This window comes from Dipodomys merriami, unplaced genomic scaffold (assembly GCF_024711535.1).
Source record: "Dipodomys merriami isolate MVZ:Mamm:240054 unplaced genomic scaffold, mDipMer1.0.p SCAF_6, whole genome shotgun sequence".
NCBI classification, from domain to species: Eukaryota; Metazoa; Chordata; class Mammalia; order Rodentia; family Heteromyidae; genus Dipodomys; species Dipodomys merriami.
The window spans coordinates 44959367-44986770 of record NW_027206179.1 but is presented as its reverse complement, the minus strand read 5'-3'; the positions used below and the strand labels follow the sequence as shown (position 1 = coordinate 44986770).

The following is a 27404-nucleotide window of genomic DNA, read 5'->3' as shown; positions in this document are numbered from 1 at the left end:
AAGAGAGAAAGAAAGAAAGAAGGAAGGAAGGAAGGAAAGAAGGAAGGAAGGAAGGAAGGAAGGAAGGAAGGAAGGAAGGAAGGAAGGAAGGAAGGAAGGAGAGAGAGAGGGAGGGAGGGAGGGAGGGGGGAAGAAAGGAAGGAAGGAAGGAAGGAAGAAAGAAAGGAAGGAAGGAAGGGGAAGGGAAGAGAAGTGTAAGAAAGAAAGAAAGAAAGAAAGAAAGAAAGAAAGAAAGAAAGAAACAAAGGCAACAAATAAAAAGAGTGTGACTTTATTAGCAGAGAATGTGGCTGGAAATCTTGGATATTCAAAAGATAATCATTTGATTATAATTCACAGATTAATATGTGAAATACTTGTATATGACTGAAACATTTAAAAAGCTAATGATGCATTATTTTGGTTTTGCCAGTCCTAGAACTTGAACTTGGGTACAGGGCTCTGTCCCCGAGTTTCTTTTCTTGGTGGCTAGCACTGTACCACTAGAGCCACAGCTCCACTTCTGTCTTTTTCTGAGTAGTTTATTGGAAATAATTTCACAGACTTTCTAGCCAGGGCTGGCTTTTAACCATGACCCTCAGATCTTGGCTTCCTGAGTAGCTAGGATTATAGGCCAGAACCACCAACACCTGGCTGTGTGAAATTTTTGATGCAGATAAAGGATACATAACAAATGTTAGAATCATGTGTGATATTTCCTCAATGTGTGCTATTTATTTGTTATTAGATGAGGGAGAAAAATCACTTTTATTACTGAGTAAAAAGAGTTCAGAAAAATAAGTTTAGTTGCTTTCTACTACCCAAAGTGGGGATGATACAGTAGTTCTTGGAATAAATTAAAATGAGATTTCATTTCTTGAAGAAGCTATCCAAATAAACTCCTAACAAACACAAGCATACACACACATGAAACACACACATACAGAAATCAGACACATGCTCCTTAATTGTGGTGGAAGATGTAGTTTTAATCACTTCATAAGTGATCATTTGTAAGAAAGAGAACTAGGTCCTTAGGCATAAACTCTCCTATTGAGAGAAAGCATTAAGAATATAAACAAACAGCTTGATTATTTTTTTGCATTCCAGAGTACAAACTGCTTTCTTCAGGAGTCAAAGGTCTTCCTTTTTTTTGTAGAGCGAGCAGAGTTCCAGATTTTTAATGAAAATAGAACAATTTACAGTGTCCTACATATGGTGATTTTACTAATATTTCCAGTTGTACACTGCAACTTACATTTATACTGTACATCAAAGAGTGAGAGAGAGACAGACAGAGAAAGAGGCACAGTATGTTCAGAATGGGATCTGAGGGTTTGATGGCCTGTGATCTACCACTCCAAACATGTAATTTTGAGTAATAAAACAATAAATATCCAGAATTAGAGTTTATTGGATGAATCCCCTGTTCACCTTGTATATTCACTGTGGAATAGATTTCATAGGTGACAATGCCACATTCATGACATGAAAAGCATATCCCTTTCTTTCCTCAAAATGGTCACGCTTCTCACAGATATGGTTAGTTGTTATTCCTGAGGGCTGTTTGGTGTGAACAAAGCACATAAATCTATGTATGAGTTGGTATTATTTATTAACATATGACTGCTTATCTGGGGAAAATGAGACAAAACAATCCATCAACATTAAGAATTTGAAATTAAACTTGGTCATTATCACAAAGTGCATCTGTTGTTCACTCTGTACCTAAAGTGATCAATGGTATCATTTCTGTTTCAATATTTATTTTTAAATGTGAAAAAATGTTGGTGTCTCTAATCACTGATCACCAAAGCCAACATGATCAAATGGTTAAGAGAAGAGGACCACAGTATGCAAAGGCAATCAGCCCATTAAGACAAACACAGCGACTGTCTGATAAAACAGTGAATGATTAAAAAAAGAAAAAAAAAGTACTCCTTTTGGCAGCTCATTTTGCGATCAATGGCATTCACCTTCCCCTCTCAGTCTATCAAAACCAGAGAACGGAAGGCTTCAGAAGCATTATCTAGCTTAAAAAAAAAAAGACTATTTTACCCATTAGTCATAAATGTGCCTGCTGAGCAGAACACAGCCATCTCTGAAAATATTCCTCGATTCTCTTGTGCTTAGCTCTGCCTGCTATGAGAGAATCAGTGTGCAAAAGAGCATTTTGTAAAAGCAAAAGGAGTTTATATAATTGACTTTACTGGAATTAGAAGACAGAGTACGGTGTGATCAACTTGAAGCAGTCCAAGTCTATGATGAAGGAAAATTGCACAATTTAATAGCCAGATATAGAGACTGTGCAGGAAGAGAGGTAATCAAAGTCTTGGACCTGCTTAAAGAACAAATCTGTTAGTGTTCCATTTACTCCTCAGAAAAGACTGCAAGTGGACTATTTGCAGGAAAGCAAAGGGAGATGGTTTCTAAAATTTGGATAGTACTCTTAGAAGAGGGAGAATTTTCAAAGGAAAGAGTACCATGATCTTCACATTGACATTCTCTCTGAAAAGTCTCTTATAGTGTTCAAAGTTTTAATTTCATTTAACTATTTATAGAAGACACCTTCAATTCACTGCAGTTAAATGCTAATTCTCATGAGTTTAACCAAAGCAATCTGCATCTTCTTCTTCTTATCTTCTATATGTAACAGATTTTTCACAAGAAGAGAAAAATAAAATCCTACCTAAGGTGAAAGTATATTAGCCTCTCTTGAACATCTGGTACAAAGTGAAATTCAGCAGAAGCAGTTTGTATATATGTACTATGTTAGAGGAAATGTGATTTTAGTGATTTCATAGTGAGAGGGAACTTTTGATTTATTCTGTAGTATTGACAGAACAATAGCATGTAAAAACCAAATGCATTAGGATCATACCCTTAGATGACCTTTGAAAAAGTCTTGGTGTTATCAGAATTTAAATGTTAAAAGACTTATTAGAAGAGGATAACATATTTTTCAATAAATCCAGAGAATCACGTATAAAAACTTTATTTATGAAACCATTTAAATCTTGTCATAACTTGATTCTAGTAATCTAGAATAAGTAGCTGAGACTTTGGTTTACATCTAAATTGGCAGTTAAACACATAAAATTAATTTTACTGAAATATAAGTATATGTGACAGCTCAATTAGTATGATTTATATGCCTCAAAATAATTATACTATTAAAGTAGGCAGCAAACTGTCTGTTTTTATACATATCAGAAAACTTTTCTATGGTTTGGTTACTTTAATGAAAATATTTAAGAAAAAAAACTAACTTTTCCTACTAATTTTATTATAACCCGGTTTTCTTATTCCAAAAGTTATTATTTATTCTGACAATTTTTATTATTTAAGTAATCACTTAAATATAAAAAATCATGATTTTTTATGAAATAAAATTTATGAAATAAAATCTGTTGTTAGTTAATAAAGTCATTTTATTAATATAAGGTAATAACTGGAAGTCAATTAAGGTTTCATGTAAATCAACATTAATGATACTATTTAACTCTTATGTGATGCTTTTAAATATTGATTCTATTGTTCTCAATAGGATTTTCAAGAAGCATTAAATTCACATACACATACACAAAGAATTCTCACCATCAAAAATACACAATCTCCTGGATGCCAGTGGCTCACATTGTAATCCTAGCAACTCAGGAGGCTGAGTTCTAAGGATCTTAGTTCAAAGCCAGCCTGGGCAGAAAAGTTCATAAGACACTTATGAACTAGAAGTGGTGATGTGGCTCAAAGTGGTCGAATGCTAACCTTGAGCTCACAAATATTGCCCAGACCTCGTATTCAAGCCTCAGTAACAACAACAAGAAGAATATATAGATAGATAGATAGATAGATAGATAGATAGATAGATAGATAGATAGATAGATAGATAGATATTGATATAGAGATATATATCTCTATCTCTCTACATATGTGTGTTACATCATAAATTACATATATATTTATGATCCAGAATAACTCTGCATTTTCAAGTATTTCTACTTGTGATAACTCATACCAGTTTTTCTAGTTTTCCAGTTCAATGAATATCTCTCCCCAACCAGAAAATTTTCCAGATAATATGAATGAAGAGTTAGATCTTTTAAATTAATTTGCAGAAAAAGTTATACACTAAAGGTACCTATATCAAGACAACATAGGCTCTCCTTTCAATTCATATTACTCTTCAAAAATACTTTGTTGTTTATCCATTTTATTTAAATAGTTACACTTTATTTTCATATGTTTTATAAATTAAATAGCTGATATACCATTACACTTGGCAGTTTATTTTGACTTAACGAAGATACTAACATACTTGTTTTAAAAGTATTTTGATGTAACAAAACACATTATGACACCTTATATCTTATCTTCTTAAATAAAATTATAATATTGTTTTATAGAAGGGAATGATTGCAGGAATCAAGAAAGGATGAAAGAAGCAAGGACAAAGGGAGGGAAGAAGGAAGGAAAGAAGGAAGGAAGGAAGGAAGGAAGAGAGGGAGGGAGGTAAGGAAGTAAGGATAAAGTGGGAAAGGGAAAAGAAGGAGAGGGAGAAGAGGGATGGAAGGAAAGGATGATAGAGGAGACAGTGCTCAAATTCATTTCTCATTTATTTTACAAAGCACCTCACCAAGCATCTGTTGATATTATTTATTTTACATATTGTCTTACTTTATTACATTTTATTTATAAATTCTTTTATCTCATTTCACTTATTTCTCCATAAAGATATGCATTACAGCTTTTCCAACTTCTCATTTCCTAATGGTTTAACTCACTCTCTTGTTTGGCCCTTCTTACTTTCATCCTTCTATCAGGGACATTTTATCTTCTCTGTCTGTATCTGATAAGAAAATCCACAGCATTGCATGGACAGGGCCACTTTAATTGTCCTTCAAAGCTAATGGGAGAGTGGTGATACTGTGAATTACCCTGTCTGCCTGTATTTCTGGACTTCTTTTACTTTCTACAGTGTCCTGTAGTTAATTCCTGAAATACAATGGCAGCCTGTCTTTCCTTCTTCTCTTTGTGTCTGCTTATTTGTGTTTTGTGTCTCTGAAATGTTTCTGGTCTTGATAAGTGATTAAGCAAGTATTAATGATTAGCAATTATATATTATCATAATTGCTTCTATAATTAAAAGTATATGACATGATTTTCCCTCACTATTTTGGTAGGTATGAAAAAGTTGATACACATCATTTATGACTAAATAGTTACAAATGAGAAGGAGAAATTACCAAGAAAACAAGATGCAAACAGGGACTGTATTATTTAGTACTTTTGTAATCAGAATTACGTTTTCTTATGTTGAAAATTACTATGTATACAAACCTAACGCATGTTCTGCCATAGTTACAGAGTTCCAATTCCCTAAAATATACACACTTCCATAAGATACATTAACTCAGTGGCCCAAGTGCATTAGCACCGGCTTCAAAAAACTCTGAAAATCTGAGAGTGTTAATGCATTTTTGAAAAGTGCAATATTCCTGGAGAGTACAGGTGGCTTGCAGGAATCTGTGTCAATTTAACTGTGAATGAAAGCTCACCCAAACTGGGCACCATTCCAAGGCACATACAAACACTTCTCAATGTTCTGTGCATAGTTCCCAAAAATTATGGAAAATATGAAATATTATAAAGAAAGAGAGAAAGAAGCTATGCCAGTCTGTATGTGGTTAGTACAGAGATAATTTTGAAATGCAAAGTACTATGGAAGGCTGTACAGGAATGCATATTAAAATCTGTGTAGAAATGTGACTGGGTTCAAGCCTCTCCTCTTCTGTTTCTTGCAGAGTGAACTTGGATGAGTATTCTTTCTTTATTAGTATAAACTTTCATAATGATAGAATAGATACATTTAATATCTAATCTCCAAATTATTTGGAAATATATTTATTATGGGTGGAAGTGAGTAAAACACAGTAATTGTTAAATAGCATGCTCTCAATAAAAGAAAACTTTTGTTAATGCTTCTTAACTGCTAGTATCTGATACGAAGAAGATAGTGCTACTAAGCATCTGGGAAAAGGATTCCTTATTTTATAAACCAGAAGTAAACACCCTTGCCTAAAGCTTAAAGAGAGAGAAAAAATGTACTTGTACATATAATCAATCTGCTTTTCAACTTTATATTTTTAGCTGAGGTTTTAAAGGACTGGCAACTTTGAACACCAGTCCTTTTGTCCCACAAGGAGGATGGAGGCAGTGGGAAAAGGTGATTGTTAAATTGTTACTTTGACAACAAAGAAAGCCTAGTGTGAAATAAGGAAAAAAAAAAAAAGAAACCTTAACAGTTAACTTGTTTAAGCTTAGCTCACCATAGTTGTTTCTATAATTGATCTAATAGAGCTTCTTTTTGTTGTTGTTATTTTATTTATTTTAAGATTATTGCAGCAGAGATATACCTAAGGTACCAGCAAAAATAAAAGTGGATATGACCTTAATTCCATTTTCATGGATCTACATTTTCCTAAGTTGTGGATGTATGATTCTGTGATATGCTTTAAAAAATTGACAAGCAGTATCTTTTTACTTTCACATTCCATCCTAGCAAGCATATAAATTTCAATTTGCCTGAAATTAAGGCAGTTTATTTCTATTAGTGTAGTTATTATTCATACTAACCTTATGAAAAAAATCCTGTTGATATCCCCCTCATGATGGTTAAAAAAATGAGCTAATGAAGTCTGCATGACTAAATTTCCACAGCAAGTAAATGACAGAGCTAGAATTTAAATATGCTAATTCCAATGGAATCCTCCTAAGAACATTTGTTCACATTTATCAGAAAGGAAAAAAGTCCATTTATCCTAAAATAATTTTATTTTCCTACTTAAAGTAACTTATTGTTCTCATCAGTGGCTATTTTAAGATATTTTGTTTTCAATTTTTAAGTTGATATGAATGTTGATTATGTGAGTCATATGAAAGAGAAAGATACTACTTGTGGCATAGATATGCTGGTGAAAGACAACACTTCAGCTCATTTACAGTTATTTTCTGAGAGTACATATATTTCATTTTGGTTAAATAGGAAGATTCAGTCCCAAGCTGTCAACTTAAACCAATCCATGTCTTAGGTTGATTTGGTAAGGGAAAGGTAATCTCAAAATTGGTCAGGATTATCGAGGTTGGTCATTAACCACTGGCAGTTGGTCACAGCCTTTCTAGGTTCCAAGAATGCTTACAAAGTGACTGCAGGAGGGAACAGCTCAAGAAAATGGTGTTTTCATTCTTGCATACCTGGAGGAGCAATCAACTCAATGAAATTAGCATTCTTACCTTAAGCCTTTAAAATTTTATTATTGAGAACTTCTTTATTTATTCTCATTTTCACAATAGGGAAAATAATATTTACAGGAAGAAAGAAAGAGAGAAAAAAGAGAGAGAAGAAAAAGAAAGAAGGAGGAGGAAGAGGCAGAGAACAGTAGGAAGGTTTAAAAATCAATCCTGATAGAGGATATTACTGAGAGGTCTAACAAAGCAGGTAGATGAGGATAATTATGGTCAACTTACTTTACTGTAGATGTATGAAAATGGAACAATGAAGTTTAGTGGGATTAATCTGGGATATGGGGAGAAGGAATGAGAGGAAGTGAGGATGAGTAACTGTAATCAAAAGTACATTGAATGCTTATGGATATGCCAAAATGAATCTCCTTGGTATAAATAATTAATGTTAATTTAAAATGTGAAAGAATAATTATCCCTACAATTTTCACAACATTGACATACCAAGACTTTTTTAAGATCAATTTATTTTTATTTATTTTTTATTATTCTTGATTATTTATTTATTTATTTGGTGGTGGGGCTTGACCTCTGGGCCTGGGCACTGTCCCTGAATTCTTCAGCTCAAGGCCAGCACTCTACTACTTGATCTAAAGCACCACTTTCATTTTTCTAGTGGTTAATGGGAGGTAAAAGTCCAATGGAATTTCCTGCCCAGGCTGGCTTTGAACCACGATCCTCAGATCTTACTCCCTGAGGAGCTAGGATGACAGGCATGAGCCACTGGTGCCTGGCTTATTTGTACATTCTGATCATTTAAACACCAACTTACTAACTTAGTTGTTTCCATAGAATGCTGTTCATTTAAGGATTTTGTTGATTGTTTATAGTAGGTACCTTACAATCTTTAACTTAAAATTTCAGTCACATTCAATTTCAGTAATTAATCTCTGGCAGTTTCTTAAAGTTATCTTTGGATTGCACAGGAAATGGTAAATCTTAGAGAAGAAATATTTTTTGTTAATTAATTAATTTATTTTTTGTTGGTCATGGGGCCTAAATTTTGGGCCTGGCACTGTCCCTCAGCTCTTCAGCTCAAGTCTAGTGCTCTACTACTTTGAGCCACAGTGCCACTTCTGGTTTTCTGTTCGTTAACTGGAAACAAGAGACTCATAGACTTTCTTTCCCAGGCAGGTTTTGTACTGTGATTCTCAGTTCTTAGACTATTGAGTAGCTAGAATTTCAGTCCTGAGCCACCAGGGCACGGTGAGAAGAAATCATTTTTAAATTGCTACTGGTACAGAAAATTTGAGGAGAGTTTTGGCCATGAATTTTTTAAAAAGCCAAATCAGGTACATAAAAATTGAAAGTAGATGATGAAATTTTAAAATGTTTCCAATTAGTAGGTTAATATGATTATGAAGTCTAGTTGAACAATACTAAAAATACATGTTCTTTTTCTACTTAATATACATATGCATATATAAATATGGTCCATTTAGTATTACATTAAATTATTACAGTAAATAATACTAACAAATGAATAGCAAATTTGTATGTTTCTATTAAAATTCTATTGATCACTCCTGGATAATGCATTTATTAAAATTCAACTTTCAATATAACTAGTAATTTACTGCATACAATGTGCTAAATGACAAAAGATAAGCCCTTTAAAATCATTCTGTACTAATCATTAGCAATTCAATTCTCATTCTTACCTATACAAAATATCTAAAACCACTTAACAGCTTTCTGAAGAAAGTCTTAGCTCAAGATATTAATGACTTTATTTAAATGCACATCCTGACTTTTCCTTGGGGACTAGTAAAGCCTATTTTTAATGCTGTGAATACAGAAGAAAATTTTGATTCTGGTAATATTCACAAAAGAAATATGTCAGGATCTGTATCTTCTATGATGTGTAAATTTCCCATTTGTGGATATTTTACAACTATCAAACTTTGCCACTAAGAACTGTCACCATAAATGACATAAAATCTTTAATTATTTAAACTTGATATTCACATAAACAATTACTGTCCATCAAATATGTCAAAGTCCAATATAAACAGCCTATTCCTTTAGCTTATTTGACAACAGCACTTAAAGGAAACTGAATGTAACAACAATGTAGTAAATATATGAATATAATCCAGGTTCAAGATAACCTATAGGTAATTTTATCATAAAAATAACTTTAATCAACTCAAAAATTTTAATATACCCATCTAATTTTGACTTATCTAACTTCATGGGCAAATCATCATGTGAAACCATAAACTCAGCTCCTTTATAATATATAGCCTCTCCCAGCAGGTGAGGTATCTCTTTTTAGTCTGGGCTCATACATATGTCATCTGTTTTGAAGGCATAATTTCAATGGATAAAATGAACAAACCAGACAACAACTAAAAAATCAATTTCTTCTACATATTATATTGATCCAAGGCATTATACAAAATAATGAACCATAATTAATAACACATAGTATGGTAGCTACTGAAAACAATATTGTGGGTTGATAGTTTAAGGGTAGGTATAGCCAACATTACAAGATATTTACTGGCAGTACAAGAATTTTTTTAGTTGTAAAGTTCGCTTTTCGACATAACATCTTGTACATCTCATTGTTGTAATGGATACACCAGTATCCCTATTTAAACAATTTGTTTTTTCCCTTCCCCTCCACAAATTATACCAACATCAAATACAGTGAAAACAGGGGTTATACCATGGGAGAGGGACATACAAAGCAACAAAGAATTATCTTATAAATATGTGAGATACAATAGCAAGAAAGAAAATTACATTTGAGTCTTTAAGAGATGGTAAGGGGAAACAATACTTGATAAGAAATACACTCATCACCTTGCCCATGTAATTGTAACCCATCTTTACTAAAACAGAAGTATATTAATAATTGATGGTGAACACAAATTTTTCAATCTAAGCATAAAATCACCGATATGCATACGTTTACTCTAATGAGATTATATGGATGGTTGCAGTCAATAAGTAAATGAACTTGCTGGGTCATGATTTTCCACTCTGTTACTGAACCAGCATGTTCGTGTTAGACCAAGTGTCTCACTATGACCCCCATTATCTTTTTAATCCAAAATTTATATTTTTATTAATTGTAGAACCCAAAGTTTCAGCCCTTAATGCTAAGAAGAAATTGACAAGCATCTCCTTCAGTGAGATTTATTGTTATAACAATGTAAAATTGAACCTGTATGGTCGTATTTACAAATGTAACCTTGGAACACTGTCACACCAGAGTGTAAAACACATAACCAATTAAATAAAGTATGAAGATTTCAAAATGAATGAAAGTGATGACCCAAAATTTCTAAGGAAATAATATGTTACATACTAATGATCACACTTAAAACAACAACAAAAAACTATGGTCTAGGTAGCAGTGGGTTTCCAGGGTACAACCCTTTGGAGAATTCCCAGACAGTTTAACAAAATGAATAAAAGAGCCAGGCCCTGGTGGCTCACCCCTGTAATCCTAGCTACTCAGGAGGCTGAGATTTGAGGATCTCGGTTCAAAGCCAGCCCAGGCAAGAAAATCCGTGAAACTCTTATCTCCAATAAACCACCAAAAAAATGGAACTGGCGCTGTAGCTCAAATGGTAGAGCACTCGCCTTGAGCTGAAGAGCTGAGGGACAGCACCCAGGCCCAGAGTTCAAGCCCAACGACTGAGAAACACACAAAAAAAGAATAACAGAGGTGAACTCTGTCTTGTCTTAGTGTGATTGTGACAAATTTGAGGGAACAGAAAAATGGAAAAAGGTATTGTGACTAAATACGGTCCTAAAACTCAGTGTGTGATGTCCCTGGACACAGAATTAGGAAACTTAAGGAGACCAGTTGGAATGGGATAGATGGGTGGGGAGGAGAGTGAGGAAAGGGTGGCACAAAAATGTACACAAAAATGAATGGTTAAATAGGTAACTCTTTGTACAAACATTTAAAGATATAAAAGCTTAAAAAAATAACTTCAAAAAATCACTGATTATAACTTCCTTTCTTCCTGCCTTCTTTCTCTCTTTGTTTACTTCCTCTTCCTCTTCTTTCTCTGTTTCTCTCTCTCTCTCTCTGGATTTTTTTCCTCTCTTTGTTTCTCTCAATCTCTCTCTCTCTCTCTTTTATTTTTTTGGTCAGTCAAGGGGCTTGAACTCTGGGCTTGAGAGCTGTCCTTGAGCTCTTTGGCTGAAGGTGAGTGATGCACCACCACCTCTTGACTCACAGCACCACTTATGGATTTCTGAGTGGTTTATTGGAGGTAAGAGTCTCATGGACTTTCCTGCCTGGCCTGGCTTTGAACCACAATACTCTCATCTCAGCCTCCAGAGGAACTAGGATTACCGGCATGAGCCCTGGTGCCCAGCTGCTTTCTTTCTTTCTTTCTTTCTTTCTTTCTTTCTTTCTTTCTTTCTTTCTTTCTTTCTTTCTTTCTTTCTTTCTTTCTTTCTTTCTCTCTTTCTTTCTTTCTCTCTTTCTTTCTTTCTCTCTTTCTTTCTTTCTCTCTTTCTTTCTTTCTTTTCGTTCTGTTTTTTCTTTCTTCCTTCCTTCCTTCCTTCCTTCCTTCCTTCCTTCCTTCCTTCCTTCCTTCCTTCCTTCCTTCCTTCCTTCCTTCCTTCCTTCCTTCTTTTCTTTCTTTCATTTCTTTCTTTTATTTCTGCTTGTCCTGGGGCTTAAACTCAGGGCCTGGCTTTGACACTGTCCCTGAGATTTTGGGCTCAGGGCTAGGGCTCTATCAGAGGAATCATAGCACTCTTCTAGCTTTTTGCTGGTTAGAGATAAGAATCCACTGTACTTTCTGCCTGGGCTTTAGTCAAACCACAGTTTTCAAATCTCTGCAGCCTGAGTAGCTAGGATTACAAACATGAGCCACCAGCATCTGCCAACTTTCTTCTTCTTTTTAACTACCCAAGTACTAAATGCTTGGTATACAGAAAAAGCATTGCAGAGCCTATCTAGATAGAAAATTAGCAAGTATTGGCTGATTTTATGAAAAAAAAATAAAATGTGTGTGTAGCACAGTATGGTTGCTAGCACACAGTGAATGCAGAAAATTTGTTAATTATTTTCATGCAAACCAGTTGTCTCTGTGACTTGAAAATAATTTTGTAGAAAATAGATGATCCTTATAAGGGTATTATCATTATATTTTACTACATACTATTCAATTAATGGGCAGTACTCTGAAAGGAAGGTGCTGCAGTCTCATATGGAAAAATCTGTCTAGTCTGTAGTCAAAATTCACCAGTGGAGCACATTCTTGAAATAAACAATAAATACCCTGGTTTGAACCCCAATGCCATAAGAAAACATAAAAAAATTCTTCCACTCTGAGAACAACTATTTGGGATTAACGAATTATTTTTTCAGCTTTCCGGGTTTTCTTGTATTAATATATTCTTTTTCACATTTGTCTTTCACCTTTCTATCTTTCACTATATTTTTTTCATCACTATTACCGTGTTCCTACTCAAAGGAGATGAAGTAGAATTCAGTAAGTATACACTTGTTATTAGGTCACATTAGTAATTTCCCCGTAAATTGGTATCTCCTCATCAGAGAGTAATATTCATATAACAAAAGAAATGATACTCATGCCCAGGAAGGGAGAATTAATAACATCTTTCACTAATGAAATATTTGTTTGGCCTGATTATTGCCACATAGCATTAGCAAACAAATCTGTATCTCTTGTCTCTGAATTCTAGCTTCTGATTTCACCTCTGAAGACATTGCCTATCCATCATTCTTTTCTGAAGTTAATTCTTTCCCCATTTTTAGATAAATACTATTTCTTCCATCTTCAGCCTTCAGTCAAATCCTTCTTTGGTGATATTTGAGTTCTCTTTCTTTTCTTAAAAGTTATAAATATAATGTGTCTAAACAATTCCTCTAGAATTCTGTCAAAACTCATGTATAATATTCACATGTCATTACATAGATAAAATAAAAGTTTGGCTTATTGTTCAAATTTTCTTTGTATATCCTGTTAGTCTTCTTTTTCATCATCAGGTCTATAAACTTTGCATATCATCTAAATACAATCTCCATCGATCTGAAATTATTTTTCTCGTAGAGAACATGGATTTTTAAACAAAGTAAAAATATTAAATATTATATAACATTATTTTTGTACAAAATATTAAGTTTTATTACATTGAGGCAGCTAGAATATCGTTTTTGTAGACAGGCAACAGTTAATAGAAATAGTGACATGTGAGACATTCTAATTTATTATCATAGTTGGTGTGTTGCCATCTAAATCACACATAATCCCAATTAAATGTAACCATATTAAATTATTATCAGATAAACTAAAAATATTAATGGAAATGTAATTATATTAGTGGTGAATAAAAATTTTCAGTACTTCAGATAGATTCGACTTCCAACTTATTAAGTGATTTTAATAATATCTCTGTTGCAAATTGATACGTTAATCCTTTAAAGTTCAGTGAATTGGCTACTTTTTTCTGTATCACTTAAAAAGGCATATATCAATCAAAACTGATAACATTGTTTTATCTTCCCAGACCAGGAGGAGAGTCTTCAGGAAGCTAATCCTCAAAAATATTGTCAGGGAAGGCAAAATATTTACTTGAAGTTACATAGGTTACTTCAACACTTGCTTATCTCATAAATAGCTCTGTGAAGCATTACTTCTTAAGACATACAGATCCTTTGGCTATATCCAGTTGAATGAGAAATTGAAATGTTATTATAGAGAATTCATTTTAGTTAACTTTTCTGGGAGGTATTATTTAATGATATAATTTTTACAGTAAATAAATCCACATCATTTTACTTAATAAAATAAATCCATTCTACTTATTTTAGTTGTCAGGATGAATAAAAAATAAGAATTATGTTGTGAGAAAATATAGTGCAATCCTGTTTTTTATATAGAAGTGAGTGTCTGTGTGTGTATAATAATATCACACAGGTTTTTTTTTTCCCAGAACAACTTTGGCTAACATATATTTTAGTAAGATACCCCTAAACAGCATGTGTGCTTAGTAAAATAACCCAAAAGCACTGAGTGATTCAGAACTGTAGTTTGTTCACCTATAAAATTGACTAATGAGAAATCTACCTAATTAAGAGGATTACTATGAAGATTAAGTAGGATCATACCTATTCAAGTGTTCAATAGCGTGTGTTCCATAAAAATACATCTCATCAGTGGTTATGATTATGATCTGATTTTCTTGGGAAATTATATGCACTTAAATGTGCACTTAAATATTAAAAGATTTGAGATGACCTATGAATAAGCTCTCTGTAGGACAGTAAATCAACAGATGTCTTGGCTTTGAAATGTTCAAACTACTGGCTATCTAGTAATTGACAACCCAGTTTATATCTGTACCTTTATTCCTCCCTCATTTCCAAATAAGGATAGTAATAATACTTAATTTTGAGAGCATTTTTGGAGATTAAGCAAATTAATATGTAAAGTAGACATGTAAAGAAAATTGATTATTATTATCAACACAAGTTGTATGAAAGCCATATGTCAGTCTTTACTGTACTTAGGTAAATATATGTGCATATGTTTATGTATCTATAAGTACACACAGGCATACATATAGATTATATATGTGTATATAGTATGCCTCAAGAATATATAATAAAAATCATGCTCTTTCCATTCTCTTAAATTGCAAAATCTTTGTTATTCTGCATAAACCCATAATTCTCTCTAGGATGACCTTACATGATTATGATACTCTACAAAGTGGTTATTATGAGTAACAATATATTGTCATTTAAAACATCTGTGTTGTTAAATCCATTTAAAAAGCACAGCACAATGTTGAATTATTCAAAGTTAATTGTAGATCTAATTACAAATGTTCTGTCTCTGCAACAGTAATTGACAATCATAATCTACCGCCTCCCACTCAATCTTTTAAATTAAGCAAAATTTAAAGTCTCTACTTCTTTACAAGGTTTGAGTTGAAAGATATTCAAAGCAAAAGTCATTAACAAAGACACCTCAGGAAATATTGAATAAAAGTCACAAGTCATTGGAAGGGACATACGTAGATCCAAGCAGACACAAATCAATAAAAAAACATAAAATACAAATATAAATCCCTTATCCCACTGGTTAGCCCCAAATTATGAACTATTCACACAAGTCACCTGTTTGCCATGGGGAAGGCCGGTTAATTAGTTTGGAATACACTATGGTGTCCCAGCAATAGAGACGATAGTCTTTCCTTTAACAAAGTAGGTGAGATGAAAAACAGTAATGGCAAATCTCCTTAAAAGTATCCTCATATCTTTCTGGTTTCTTCACGCTGTCATTTTTGTTAGGTAGCCTTTTAATTTAGCAATTACCATGACAGACTCCCTTTATGGGTCTCATACCTTCAAGAGCAACACCTAGAAAATGTCCTGGCTTCTGGCAATCACAAATTCCTGGACTCTCAAACTCCTCCTCCAGTACACTATACCTGATTTTACACTGATAAGAGACATAAGTCACTCTATAGTATACTGCGCTGTATAAAATCTTAGCTATTAAGTCCCTAGCAAAATATCATCAAATTTTAGTAATGGTTTAAGAGATATTTGTCATACATTGTGGACATACTTCCTTCTTACATGCAATCAAAAGAGGAATGTTTGTGGATAGATTCTGCTTAGAAAACTATAACATAATTTACCTTTGTATTATTTTTCTTCTGCTTTTAATCTGTCATATTAGATTATTCCTGTACCTTCTCATATTAGATATTCCCATATCTTCCATGTGTGGACTATGCACCATTTTTACGTCTGAACACTGACGATCTAAATTGTATCACTGGGACTAGCAATATAAAATTAGGCTGAAAATGACTTCTATGACATTAACAGAACTGATATTCTTGTGATAATATTTAATTAAAAATGTCTTCCTCCATCACTTCCCATGGCCCTTATTGGCTACTTTTTCCAGACCTGCTGAATCTCACTATGTTCCCATTGGAATTTGTGAACACCACACTACTTTTATTTTCAGGAAAAATGTAAATAATACGACTGATGCCAGGAGAAAAAAAATGTCTCTGTGGTTTATATCCCAGAGAGTCTACCATCTATTTTAAAAGTCAGTAATTCAACTATTCCATATAGAATACATATACAGTTGCATCTGTATATTTGCTTCTAGAGTGTTAATTTGTTTGTCAGTGAACAGACTAGTGTCTTTCTGCCTTATAAGCACTTCTGTATTATGGAAAGAAGTATATGCCAATGTAGAATTTGAACAGATGACTATATTATGGCAAAAGCAGGCATTATTTATGATATTACTTTATTCACAAGGACAAATGGTATAGCAAGACTAGAGAGTTAAATATATCACTAGTTTACTTTCAAGAACATAACAACCTTTGAAAATGTTAGGTGAAAAAATTATTAGTATTAATTTAAATCTGTCATACAGCGAATGAGAAAATTGGGGAAATTTTTATTGTTGGCATATGCCTAAGTTCATGTACAATATAGCCATAGAGAAAATCTGTTTGCTTGTAAAAACCCCATCAGCTAGTACTGGTGGCTCATGTCTGTAATCCTAATGACTCGGGGGACTGAGAACTCAGAATTGTTGCTCAAATCCAGCCCAGGCACAAAAGTCCATGTGTCTCATCTCAACGAAACTTACTCAGAAAAAGTCAAAAGTAGAGTGTTGGTTCCATAGGTAGAGCACTAGCCTTGAGCAAAATGTCAGCACCCAGGCCCTGAGTTTAAGCCATAAAACTAGCACAGAAGAAAAAAAAAACAGTCTCTTGTAAAGTAACTTTGATATTTATCTTTTTATTATGGAATAACAGTACAAAGAAGTATTTTCAACTGGTGTTCTTTTCACAAAAAGATGGTAATGGTGTGATACATTCCAGAAGAGTGTATTTTTACTCAATCTTCATCATTAAACTTGCAATTCAAATAGGCTTTATCACTACAGTCTAATTATCTCCTAGTTTTCTTGTTGTCAATATTGAGAAAGTCTGATATGTGTTAAATAGTCATTCAGGAACAAGCGAATTTTATAACCACACAACCGGTGTGCACAAAGAGAACACTAGCTTTCTGGGAAGATTTGAACTATTTGAATGCACACATGCCTTTGGATTCAGATTCTGCTCCTGGGAATATCCTCGGAGACTGTGTTTCCTTATCTGTAGAACAAAGGTAATTATGTGAATAACCCAACTGCTTGTTGATGTAAAAATCAAATGAAATAAAACATGTAGCAGTGCTTTGTTAAATGAAGTGAGCTCTTCAAATATTTGCTACATTCTGCATAAAGGATGCCTAGATATATACATATAACCTTTCAAGATCTTCTCTAGTATTAACACTGAAATGTGTCTGTATTTTGGGTTAATTATATATTTAAAAGATCAATTTTGAAACGCTGATATGTCATCTTTTTTTAACCTTAAATTTTATCAGAAAATGAAATAAAGGAAGTGGTGCTGTGGCTTAGAGTGGCAGAACACTAGCCTAGAGCAAAAGAACTCAGGCTCAGGTACAGCACCCAGGGCCTCAGTTCAAGTCCAAGGATGAAAAACAAAACAACAGTGATGATGACAATGACAAACATCAACAATAACACCACCAACAAGTAAACAAACAAAATGAAATAAAAACACAAATGATAAACTCAAGGTTGCTAATCTGGGCAGTTAAATGGTGTATTTGTGTACTTGAAGTTAAAGAAAAATGTGAAGCTAAGTTTTATTGTCTGTTTTTTGTTGTTTCTATTCTTTATGTCTCAAAACTGTTAATATTAAGGAGATAAATATCAATTTAATTCTCTACATAATTTCTTCATGTAATACTATCTATAAAATATGTCTATAAAGGTTAAATATTATTCTTTGATATTTTAAATAGCCTTGTATTAAGATTTTGTTCTACTAAATTTACAAAATAATAGAGCAGGCTTGCTTGAGGAAGATTATTAAATTTCTCCATTAATTAAAAATTTTATGTCGCTCTGCCTACAGATATAACAGCCAGTAAAGTCTGAATCAATTTCAGAGTCCATATATTTGAGAGACCGCAATATTTCTCATCAATCAGCATTTGAGTATTATTGGAATAAACATTTGTGTACATGTTGACAGGATTTAAAAATTATTTACTATTCACATTCTTAATTTAGGGATAACTTTGTTGAATAGAACATTCTACTGCCTTTTTAAATGATTAAATTCATTACATGGCTGGAAGTTTATAGCAATCAGCTAAGTTTGAAAACTTTTTTAAATAAGTTTTTTATTGTAAAAATACCATATCGAAGGGTTACAATTACATGAGCAAGGTAATGAGCACATTTCTTATCAAGCATTGTTGCCTCCTCCTGTGTTTTTCCCCTACCATCCCTTTCCTCCTACCTCAACTATACCCCCCACCTAAACTGTAAAGCTCATTTTTCAACATAGTGTTTTGTACATCTCATTGTTGCAGTGGGTCATCCTGTATCCCTATTTAAACATTTTTTTTACCCTTCCCCTCCCCAAGTTATACCAACATCAAATACAGTGAAAACAATAAACAATTAATTACAGTTAATGTACTTGAAGTACATTTAAAATGGCCATTTAACATAGCATCATGTAGTTTATAGTAATATACAGATTAAGACTGTATGTACATATTAGCATTTGTATTATTCTTCATTTTTCTAGAATTCCAGGACTTGACAATTCTTTTGAGACAAAAGCATGAATAAAACTATTCTTCTACTTTTTGTGATTGTTTAGTGAATAGTTAGTTACATGCTTTCAAAATTTATAAAGTAAATATATGGTTGATGGATTTATATAAAATATAGTGTGTGTACATTTATATATGTAATGAACAAATTCCTCAAAAAATTGTGTTAGCCTCTAAATATTTAGAGTTTTGATATTGAAAAACATAACGTTTTCTACTTGTGATAGAAGGTGTAATTATATAGCAAGTGAGTTACAAATATGTCAATCAATAAATTTAACCTCATGGAACTTTTTTTTTCTTTTTACACCAAATGTGCCGCTAAATCATATAGAGTGGTGCTTACTTATAGAATAGACATAGTTGACATTTTTAAACAAATTATTTTCCACATTTATTTCTCTGAAGTTCATTTTTATAAAATATTCAAGTACTTGAAAAGCAAAATGCTTGCTTTACTAATAATCAGGAATATTCTACTCCTTTTAAAAGGAGTTTTCAGTTCTGTTTCCAAGATAGTTTTCATGGTCAATTCTGGAATCACATTCTTTACCTCTGTTACCAACTTCAATATTTTGTCTTTCTTGAGTTAAATTGGTAGGTAATTCCGTTTAATGACAATGCGGACTAAAGAGTGAGAGAGAAAACTTTGTCTGGATGTACTTCTATGCCAGGAATTTTAGCCATTGTAAAACTAAAAACTCTTCTGGCCAAAGAAGAGTTCAATACGACAGCTGAGTCCCCACATAGATGAGACATGTGGAGTAGAGGCACAGCTGTCCTTGTGAAAAGCAACAGCATCCAACACATTTCATGACTGAGAACTGATCATTTGTTAAAATCACTGAGATTTGGAGGATGATTTATACAGTACCCAAACTGCTGACTCTAGGGAACTCCAACAACCATTCCTGGGCTAGAAGGAGCCAATGACTAATAAAAATCAAGCTAACATAGCTCAATATTTGGAGGGAGTTAAATTTATAGAAATATAAGAGATCCGGTGAGATAATGATGTTCAACGGGGAGAGAATGCCTCTAGAGACGCTAATGCAATTCCAGAGTGTGTTGGTGCTAATAAACCTGACTTCCTCATTACGAATTCATAGTATGAACTGATAAAGACACACTCATAACTGAGGTCTGGGAAAATTCTATAGAAAATCAAATGTGAGGTGCTGGGAAGGTGGCTCAGCTTGCCTTGCATGCATGAGGCCTTGGGTTTGATTCCTCAGCACCACATAAGCAAAAAGAAAAAAGCCAGAAGTGGCTCTGTGGCTCAAGTGGTAGAGCTCTAGCCTTGAGCTGAAGAGCTGAGGGGCAGCACCCAAGCCCAGAGTTCAGACCCCATGACCGTACCCCTCCCCCCCAAAAAAAAAGAAAAAAAGAAAATCAAATGTGAGAGTAATAGTGATAAGATAAAACATTTTTAAACTGATAAGTTGAGGGGAAAATACACATAATTAAGAGTTACTATATGGAACAACTAATAAACCAAGCAGTTGACATGGAAAAATAAATGTTCAAAAATAGCCAATAACAGTCAGAGAAATGAAAGCTAATATCAAGCATTTTTAGGAAACTATAATAAATTTAGCATACCATGTATAGCAAAGTAATTTATTAATGCAATAGAGCATATATACATAGCCATACAGTTATAGTGTATACATATTTTTATGAACATTTGGTGCACATGACACTATTGATAGCTAGCTCAATTTTGTAAAAGGAGTCAATTATTTAATAAAAGTTGCTGGCATAAAATGCTCTGGTAATCTATCTAGAGGAAAATAAAGTTGAATCCTTATATTGCATTACATAAAACATATTTCAGATGGATTTAGCTATTAAAAATCTGAACAAGGACACAGTATGACCTATTGCAACAATGGTACTCACAAGACACTATGTTAGAAATGAACTTTACAACTTTAGTGTGGAGGAGGGAGGGAGGTTGGGGAGGGAACGGATAGTAGGAAAAAAACAAAGGAGGAGATAACAATGCTTTTCAAGAAATGTGCTTATCACTTTACTCATGTAACTGTAACCCCGCTGTAAAGAATCTTTTCAATAAAATAAAATAAAATAAATAAAAAAATAAACAGCAATAAGTTTTATTAATTACTTCCCACAAAGTATACAGCACATAAATTAGATTGGTAGGTATGTACACAAAAGCAGATGCATTGTTGTAGTATAAACATTTCTAGTATTATTTATTAATTAAATGATGTTTATGTTTTTCAAACTAGTGAAAAGTTTGTGATTTTGATCTACAGAGCCATTGTCTAGATTAGCATTTTTAAAACTAAATCTAAAGGTTCTTCAATTTTCAGTCTTTTTAATTAGCCATAATGTGTCTTCCCTATGTTGGTAAGCTTGAGAACTCATGTTATATATCATACTGCATCATGTTATATTAGAAAATTGTTTTCTGTATGATCACTACAATATCATTCTTCAGAATAATAATTACTTTATACTTTTATTGTAAAAATCATCTACCCAAATTAAACAATCAAATATTCACTATCAATTTGTGTAATTATGCCCTCTATTCCAGTTGCCATGAAGCACCTTCCACCTGTGTCCAGGCTGTAGAAAAATTCTGAACATAAAAAGTAGTGAAGTGTCCTGGCCAGTTATGTATTTATACAATTACAGTCCATTTCTATTCTATGGACACAGAGAGCTGACATTGTAACATTTTCTCATTTTACTGACCTCTAAGAGAAAGGCCAATTGTGAACCTCTCTCTATTTGAATGTAGTGACTAGGCCTAACTTCTTGAAACAGGACTGTACAGTACTTGGAAACTTGTCTCCTCCTGCCAGAATTCTTAAAGAAACTATGTAGCTTGCAGACACCCAGAACTGTCACTCGAAATAGAAATGCCTGTCTTGTGCAGAAGTACAGAGTTCTTCAGCGCTCCTGATTCTTCAGCATTTTTGCTGTTACCAAAGTACTTCTGGTTGCTTTTCTTTGTGAGGATGTAGGTCTTCTGGAGGCTTGTTAGGTGGTGAACACTGCTTGGATTAGAAGCTTTATTTGGTGAAACACTCCTTGTGTCATCCTTTATCTATCACTCTTGCTTATGGGCCAGCAAGCTCATCACTAGGAAATAAAGTTTCAAGTACATGAAGGGCTCTTTGGCAAGTAATTAAATGAGAGTAAGCACACATTTTATTTCTTACATCTATTCTACCCATTGCTTAGGTTTACACATTAAAAACAATTTATTTGGTTAACAAACTCTTGAACAGATGAGAGAGCCTTCTAATAGAACACTTTCATGACTAGAGTTGTCAACTGTGTAATTCTGTAATTTCTACAACTATTGTTTAGTAGATAAACCAAAGCACATACATTTCAGAAAATGTTGAAAAATAAAATAAAAAGCAAAACAAGGGCAATTAAATCTTCAGCAATTATCTTCCCAGCACCTGAACTAAGTGACTTTTACCGACATAGGTAAAAGTTAAATATGAAAAAAATATGTATATTTGATCAAAACCTTCATTGACTTTTGTTGCCCAGCATGAACTGACAAACTGTCCCTGCTTTAAGCTCTCCCGTGGAGAACCACTACTTCTCTTCAAGTTAGCTTAGTATATTAGTTTTAAAGTCTCCTAAACATCTATTTTAAATGGAAACCAAACCTCATCAAACACTTTGTTGCGTCTCAAAAAATAGACACTTTATTTTCTTTTTGTTTCCATTCTGATCAATGAAAATAAATTTGGATAGCACCCCAGAATATGGATTGTGTTTGATGGGTCCATAGTTCTTTTAACAGAGTGATTAAGGATCATTTGGCTTAGAAAACAATGGCGAAACTTAATTCTTAGGTACATTTCCCTGCCAAAGAAATGTGTGAGGGGAGTGTGTGTGTGTGTGTGTATACATATATATATATATATATACAGTATGTGAGTACATATTTGTACTAATTGAGTGAATATTGTTCAGTAAAAAACTATTAACTAGGGAAATCCCATATATCATATAGATAATTAAGCTACTTATTGGATTCCAAATTCATCTCCTTGAAAGGTATTTGCTTTTAGGTTACAGTACTTCAAATGAAATAAGACACCACAAGCAACCTGATTTTCTCTTCAGGAACTGGCTTTGTTTGCCAGAAGCATGACAGTGATTAATTCTTTTTTTTTTTTTCTTTTTCTGTCATGGGGCCTGAACTCGGCCTGGGCACTGTCCTTCAGCTCTTCAGCTCAAGGCTAACACTCTACCACTTGAGCCACAGCGCCACTTCTGGGTTTTCTGCTTACGTGGTGCTGAGGAATTGAACCTGTGGCCTCTTGCATGTGACACAAGCACTCTACCACTGATCCCCCTTCCCAGCTCTTAACTTGTATTTTGTATAAAAAAAATACAAGTCCTTTTCTTGCATTATTATTTTCTCAGTTTATTTTTTATCATAATATCTGGAATATTCTTCACTATAGATTGACTTTCTCTCACACTAGAAATTAAATATACAGTATGGTATTTTTTGTTGTTGCTGTTGTTTTTGTTCAGTTGTGGGGCTGGAACTCTGGACCGGGGCATTGTCCCTGATTTCTACAGCTCAAGGCTAGTGCTCTACCACTTGAGCCACAGCATTACATCCAGTTTTCTGGTGGTTAATTGGAGATAAGAGTTTCAGAGACTTTTCTGCCCTGGACGGCTTTGAACCATGATTCTCAGATCTCAGCCTCTTGAGTAGCTAAGCTTACAGATGTGAGCCATCAGAGCCTGGCTGCAGTACTGTATTTTAATGACCATTTTCAATTACTTAGTAGTATTATTTTCTTCTACCTAGTTTCTGGTTATTGATTTCATACCTCTGTAGCTCAGTACCTAAAGTTTATGCTGATTCCACATCACATGCATGGAGACTAGCAGGTCTCACTCTCTGCTTTATAACCTGGTTGGAAGTCGTTCCTTCAGATAAACTAGACCTAAGCCACACATGCATTGCAATGTTCAAGCTACAAAGTTCAGTTGTCAAATGGGTATATATGATTTCATTTGGGTCAAGAAAATGTAGGGGAAGATTCATGCCCGGATCTCCTGAAAGGGGCAAAAATTTCCAATTAAATGATGTCCTAAGGAGAAAAGCTGCAGAACTGATACTTTCTTTTAGTTATTTATTGTACTACCACTTTTTCCCATGATATTTAATATTATTTTCTGTCATTCATAATTATATTCATTCATGCTTATAAACCCTTATAAAGGACTAAGGAACTCAGGTCTCCAAGCCTTGTTTTCTGTAGTCATATTTATACCATTCTCACTTTCTCTAAACTCTAAAACGAATGTATTAAAGGTGACTGAAAGTAGGGAGATACATTGATTGAAAATTTCTATCCTCAGCATTAAATAGGTCACCTATATGTGTTACATATACATATCTGTAATATTTGTTTAGAAATAGCCAGAATAAAATAGTGATGCATGGATGGGCAGATATTTTGCAGATAGTCTTAGAGGAAAACATGATGCTGGGTTAGTAACACTGCAAGCTGTCAGAAAAGATAGATGGCTTTGCTGGTCACGCTATAAATAACCACCAGGTGCCACTCCGAACTGGTGGAAGCCTCATTCTGTATGACAGTCATTGATCTGGTGCACGGCTCAGAGGCAACCTTTCCTGACACCACTGGAGGAGAAAAGGTTATGCTTCACATTTAAGCCTTGAATAATAAGGTCATGATCAAATTAAGAGAATCTCTCTGGCGAATACATGAAATATACACAAATTAATACAACAAATTAGGTACATTGTTACAAAGAAAAGGTGAGCATGCCAGAGTCAAGGGTGTTCATGGAACTCGGTCCTTCTGAAACTTTTATTAATGAAGGGAAAATCATGCCTCATTAAAAATATACTAAGAACAAGTTCTCACCACCTCTGAGATGACCCTAAATTGTAATCTAGACTAGAATACTATAGAATAAATAAATTAAATAACAGAGATGTCTCCTAAGTGACTGCCGACTTATTAAAGCTTATTCCAGAGAAAAGCCAGATAATCAGAGGAAAATCAGATACATGGATTGTCATAATTATATCTTTTTGCAGAACTGAACAAAACCTAACATATGTCATTTGTAGTAAAAGTTCAATTGTATTTCTTAGGGTTTGTAGAGTCAGTATCAAGTTCTCCTTTATAAGAAAAAGCAATCACTTGAATTTCCTAAGTTACCAAATATTATCTTCATGGTTCTTCCCTAATAATTGAAACTTATATTACAAGAGCAGTCATATTAATGAGCTTAGCATATATATATATATAATATTCAAACACATGCATGCCACACATGCCACACATGCCACACACACACACACTCATACACACATACACATATACCTATGTATCTACTCACATAGTTTCATTTCCATCATTCTACCTCTTCAAACAACTGGAACACAACTAGAAAATATAGCATTTCCAGTTGTACTCTCTTTCTCTCTCTCTCTCTCTCTCTCTCTCTCTCTCTCTCTCTCTCTCTCATTCATTCTCTCCCCTTCTCTCTCTCTATATATATGTATATATATGTATATGTGTATATATAGCATATATATAAACAAAATGACTTGCATACAATGTAGTATTTGGTAATTTGATCAAAACTTTAAGTATTTTAATCTTTTATATGTTATAAGTCAGGAAAGTGTAGACCAAATAAGTAAGCTGTTGAAATAGTAGTTTCAGTTACCAAGAACATTCCACAAATAAAGGTAATAGCATAGTATACATTTCCAAACTTATAATTTTCACAGTACTGGGGACTGTATTCAAAGCCTTATGCTTAGACAGGACTCTGGTATTTAAGGTATGGTCCATTCACATTTTTTGGTTAGTTATTTTCTTTTTCTTTTCTTTTCTTTCTTTTCTTTTCTCTTTTGGTCAGTAATGGGGCCTGAACTCTGGGCCTGGCTGCTGTCCCTCAGCTCTGCAGCTCAAGGCTAGCAGTCTATCACTTGAACCACAGTGCCACTTCCGGTTTTCTGATGAATTATTGGGGATAAGTTTCTCATGAACTTTCCTGCCCCGGGGATAAGTGTCTCATGAACTTTCCTGCCCTGGCTTTCTTTGAACCCCAGTCCTCAGATCTCAGACTCCTGAATAGCTAGGATTACAGGTGTGAACCACCAACATCCAACTAATTATTTTCTTAATAGGGTCTTGTATTAATGCCTGAGTCAGTCTGGAAAACGATCTTCATATTTTCCCTTCCTGTAAAGCTAGAATAACAGGTGTACACACAATATCTAGCTTCTGTTGGTTGGGATATGATCTCAAAAACTAAATTTTTACATGCAAAGTCTCAACTTCTGCTTCTTTCAAACTTTATCTCATGAATAACTAGGAGACAAGACATGAGGTACCATACCTTGCTCATTTCAAGCATTTTAATATAAAAATGTACTCATCAGTTCACCAAATACTTAATAGTTCGATAAATTTGTTTATTTATTAACTAACCTATTGTATCACAGTATTTTTCTTGTATTCTTGCACCATATTGTGAATATATCTTATGCTCAGTTTTCAATGTATAGGACACTCTGTCCTATGAATAGTGATGTCTGCAATGTAACAATAGAAATATAACTAGAATCACTAAAAAAACTGTTTGAAATTTATTTTTATGATTTAGGAGTTAATAAAAATGTCATGCCATTTAACACCGAAGAATGGTATTGTGGTAAATGAAAACAATAGAGAAATGTGGAAGATAGTTAGAATTTAATCTGATTGACTGGAAAACAACAACTACACTACTTACCTGGTGGACTTTTTCCTTTGATACTTGCATATTTTTAATGTGGTAGATTTTCATAAAATATTAATATGTATAGTTTCAGGCCATGGGGTATATTAACTGATAATAATTGACAACATACTGAGAAATTCAATGATACTATGGAATCTTGTCCATTGACAGGAATCCTCCAAGCTTTATAAATAATGAAATGCAAATCTAGTGAAAAATAAGTTTTTGCCTTTTAAATAAAGCAAATATAAAAGAAAGAGAAACTTGTTTTTTCATAAGTGTGAGGGTAAATACATATCCTGGCTGCATACAAGAATTTCTTAACTTGGTTTGAGTGTAGGTGTCCCTAAATATTTTAATATTTGTTCATATCTACCTATCTATGTATCTATCTATCATCTGTTACTTACCTATCTACCTACTGATGTATTTCCAGTTTCATAATTCTACCTCTTCAAACAACTGGAGCATGACTAGAAATTATAACATTTCTAGACTTTAAGAGACAAATATGTTATAAATAATTGTAGTAAACATTATGTAATGCTTAAAACATGTACAGATTGTTGTACATTGCACATTACAGGAAAAATGACCTGAATTTACCAAAATAGCCATCACATGAAAAATAATTTTAAAT

The 27404-nt window shown here is 33.5% G+C and overlaps 1 protein-coding gene across 7 annotated transcripts in view; it reads right to left on the bottom strand.

The window, feature by feature from the left end:
- Window positions 1-27404, bottom strand: part of Pcdh9 (protocadherin 9) — an 869105-nt gene that overhangs the window by 155614 nt on the left and 686087 nt on the right. The window lies entirely within an intron of this gene.